This window comes from Procambarus clarkii, chromosome 60, assembly GCF_040958095.1.
Source record: "Procambarus clarkii isolate CNS0578487 chromosome 60, FALCON_Pclarkii_2.0, whole genome shotgun sequence".
NCBI lineage: Eukaryota > Metazoa > Arthropoda > Malacostraca > Decapoda > Cambaridae > Procambarus > Procambarus clarkii.
In genome coordinates, this window is record NC_091209.1 from 29,910,838 (window position 1) to 29,915,401 (window position 4,564).

General features: G+C 44.8%; 1 pseudogene; it reads right to left on the reverse strand.

The window, feature by feature from the left end:
* Positions 1 to 520: 520 nt before the first annotated feature.
* On the reverse strand, positions 521 to 1,216 carry LOC138353935 (tRNA (guanine-N(7)-)-methyltransferase-like; annotated as a pseudogene).
* Between the last annotated feature and the right edge of the window lie 3,348 nt (positions 1,217 to 4,564).

Genomic DNA, 4,564 nt, shown 5'->3' on the forward strand with positions numbered 1-4,564 from the left:
TGAAGCTGCTAGAGATTGTTGGTGGTGTACACAGTGGTGGACATGTGTACCTGTAGTACTGAGGCGTGAAGCTGCTAGAGATTGTTAGTGGTGTACACAGTGGTGGACATGTGTACCTGTAGTACTGAGGCGTGAAGCTGCTAGAGATTGTTGGTGGTGTACACAGTGGTGGACATGTGTAAGAATGTTACTTGGCTGCCCTCGCTACTCTTCTCTTGGTTATCTAGAGATGAGTTTGGGGCTTAGCGTCCCCGCGGCCCGGTCCTCGACCAGGCCTCCCTTTTGTTACACCGCCCCAGGAAGCAGCCCATAGCAGCTGTCTACCTCCCAGGTACCCATTTACTGCTAGGTAACAAGGGACATGAGAGTGAAAAACTTTTGCCCATATGTCTCCGGCGCCCCCGGGGATCGAACCCGGAACCTCAGGACTACGAATCCGAAGCGCTGTCCACTCAGCTGTCAGGCACCCACTCGTCTGTCGTCTGATACAGTTTGTTACTGTACACACACTTCCAAAATGCTAAGTTGTCTTGGATCTGACATGCTGCGACAAAACAGCCAGGAACTTGTCACCACTATTGCGGGATACCTTCTGACCCTCCTAGGTGCTCTCAAATAGGCTCTGTGCCACTGGATCATTAGCCAAATTATTCTCATCCACACGAATAAATAAAGGATGTTCTGTAAAATGATGAACCATCCACTCATGAAGGTCCTTCACATCCGTCAGTGTACACAAGGCCCTCGTTCACGCAGAACGTAACCATATTCTGCCAGGAGTGATGCATTGATAATTCTCCATTTGTGCTTGGCTCTTTTGAAGTGTGGATGACGAAACGGGAACATTTTGCTTAAATGTCCTTTCCCAAATAAATTTGGAAGGTACTTCATTGCATTAGTACGAATACAAGCTACATTTTGATATCCGCCAGGCACATCCTCCTTATCTCTCAAGCCATGAATGCGGTCAACAACAAAGTCTGGCACCTTCACCCGTATTTCCATGCCTAACATAAGCGTGTCAAGAAAAAACTGGGCAAGGAAAACCAACACTCCTCCATAGCCACACAATGTCAGCAAATTCCACCTTCTTGGTACTATCTCCAAATAAGTACTTGGGGAAAGTATGGACTCCGGTCCATTGTAATTCCAGTCCGGGAAATGGGTTTAAGTGAGCACACTGTCGATAATTTTTCTTCTGTGGTCATTTAGGCATTTTTAGTGAATTACTGGAGAGCTTGGCAAGGGAGAATAGGTTCTCTCTGGAGGCCTTTTTCTCCATTATTTGAGCAGTGTTGTTGGTTGTGGGGCGAAGAGCACACGTGGCCATGTGAGCACCGAGCACCGTTCACCACTCACAACACTCAAACCCAACACGATGGCTGCAGTTGCTCATCACATAACGGTCATGTGAAGGAATGCTCATCACATAGCGCTCATGTCAAGGAATGTTCATCACCTGGCGGTGTTAGCATGAGCAGGAACCTCTTGAGCTCTCCGAGGTTATGACGACGGGGTCGTCTGCTGGATGAGGTCTTCTTATAGACAATCACTACATTAGCATCTGTTGGACTTAATGTTCTTGTATTAAATGTTCTCAGACGAAACATTTTGGGTTCGCAACAATCTCCAGTGATACGAGGAAGTGAACTTGCACAGCTGTTGATGTATCATGTTGACTGCATGTGTGTGTCGGGCCTCCCGGAGTGCGTGGGGCACGGAGTGCGTGATGTTCTAGAATCTTTAATAATTGGGAGGGATCATGGATGTTTGGTATGTGTCAAGGCCAAGACGCTAATAAAAGTATACCATAACTTGGTCTATCCGTTAAGAATTGAGTGAAGCTATAATACAAATTACGAGTAGTGAAGCATGAGGCGAGAGGTAGAGGTAACAAAGAACTATAGGCTGTGGCTAAAGCTCATAATGACCTACATTACTAGGATGAGCCTATCACAAGCCGTGAGACTCGCCACTGGTACAGCAGAGGACACACGGGTTTGCTTTATGGAAAACTTCAGACTTTGAGCAGTTATGAGATCAAATCCTCGCTGTTTTGTGAGGAACAACCAATTAGTACCCAAACTCTGATCATATCTTGTTTGGAAGGAACGTCGAAGATTTGGTCTGCAATTCTTTTATAAATACAGTTGTTGACTATTTGCTGTTTGCACCTTATGCAGGAGACCCACAGTTACCACAGTGGTCTGGTCGCTCAGCTCCCAAGACCTATTATTTTGTGTGAGGGCATTACCACTGACCAGGTCACTTAGTCATATCCTGAAGGGCGAGGCGATACCCTGTGGGTAGTGCCACAAAGGGGCCTTTTACAAGGTGCACTGAGATTGCCTGTGAAAGGTAGACCAAACAGCTCAATTAGGTGTTGGGTATCCCTGATTACAATGTTAAAATCACTTTAGACCTCCGTTGGAGTGAAATTAATTTCTCCAGACCTACGAGTGACTTTGAGATTAGGGAGGACAGTGAATCTGTCCTCACTATGGGGAAACGACATGGAGAAGTTCAGGAGAAAGGGGAAATGGAAGCCGTTTCCTGACAACAAGGGACAGTGCACCGAGGAACAGCAAGTAGAGAAGGAAACTGCTATCAATGCTACACAAAGTATTTCTACCAGGAAGACACCAGATATAATGAACCAAGAGAGGATAACACCAGTCATACATCATCCACTGTCAGACTCGGCATATTTTCCCAAATTCAAGATAATGCACATCCAACTTTCCTGTAACATATGGAGTAGTAATGGCAATGGAAGAGGCAACCAGAGCTCAAAATTCCCATCTCAGTCAACCTAAAAGGATAAATTATAATGACACAACCAGACCAAAAGACTGCAATTTATCTAGAAATGGTAATATTCCTGCAAGGAAAATCTGTGTGCTTGCTCAAGCTGAACCCTTCAGAAAGACGCGCAAGAGTCGTGCTGTTGGGATACCCAGTCGACGTAACACTAGATTCAATACTAAAACACAAGCAAATCTTGAATGCAGAATAATGGCTCACAAAAATATACAAAAGCAGCTACACGTCAGGTTCTTGTGACCGTAATGGGATATGTGCCAGAAACATTCGGTCATGGAAGTTGGAGAATGTGCAGAGACCATACGTCTCGGAACCCCTGCGCGGCTTCAGATGTCAGAAATACGGCCTCCATCAAACACGCTGCACCGAGCAGGAGAGATGCGGAGTGTACAGCCTGAGGCATCCAACCAAAGACATTATAGCAAAGCACAAGGCAACCCAGACCACAGCAGCCAAATGTCCAAGTTATGGCGGCAAACATCGTGCATGGAGAACAACCTGAGCCACACGGAAAGAAAAGGTACAGACAGCCGAGGTCAGGATAATCAGACCAGCACTACATACACAAACACCAACGTCTGGAACACTCGTGCACAGCCACGACAGAAACGCGTACTCGGAACACAATTTACCGACTCAATCAACTCCAAATCGGATAATAAACAAAATCACTGCAGAAATACATGGTAACAAAATACAATTAGCAGCCGATGATTCACAATAACGGGAATGAAGTATTTTGACCAATCCACACTAGAAAATTAAGGGACGACGAGACACTGGTCTGTTCTGGACCATTCTCAAGTCGATTGTCAAGACAATCGACTTGAGAATGATCCAAAACGGACCGAAACGTCGTCGTCCCTTCATTTTCTAGTGTGGATTGGTCAAAATACACTTTGAGTCAACACAAGATTTACAGTTTTACAGAGGTCCAGCTGAGAAACATTGTGAAGATCATGGCTTAAGACCATTATTAAGTGCTTACAGATAACGCAGACTCTCCCAACAAGACTCGATAAATCACGTGTAATAATAGACACGGTCGTGCATTAGACCACAGTTACATAAGCAACAGTATGATAATAGACGGAGCACAAGAGGACAAACACGACATGGACAGACTACCAATAAGAGTCTGGTAGTAAAGACATCAGACCATAACGATCCACAAAAGCAGCTGCAGGAAGCAGTAGCCACTCAATCAATATCTTGTAATTCAAGAGACGGACATGAACAATCACTGCAGTTTGATATGTAGCAACAACGAAATACTGGATGGCAGAGATGCATTCAGACACCACCAGAAACCGGCATAAATAATCAATGCAGAATCAATTTCTGTTGGTGTTACCTGTCTTGGTAGAACTTATCTATGGAATCGACTTCCATATTCTCCCCTTCGCTAGTAGACATTGCAAATCGGACTGCATTGATTATATAATAATTATAATTATTTTGTAGATATTGACTCTTAGGCACAGGCACATATGCTATATTAAAGCTGCAAGGCCAAGTGCGAGACAACACTTGTATGAGTGGAACTCTTCGAGGAGTCCTCCTCAGCCATGGTCCTTTTGCCATCCTAACTTTCGCCTTAGTCATGAGAAACCCTGCATCTCCTGCATTACTTTGACATTATTCAGTGTTGTTAACACCCTAATGACTGGTGCCAACTTACTCACGCCTTTTGTGATTAATGGCTGAGCAAAAATGCCTACAATCTCATCAAACTCGACAT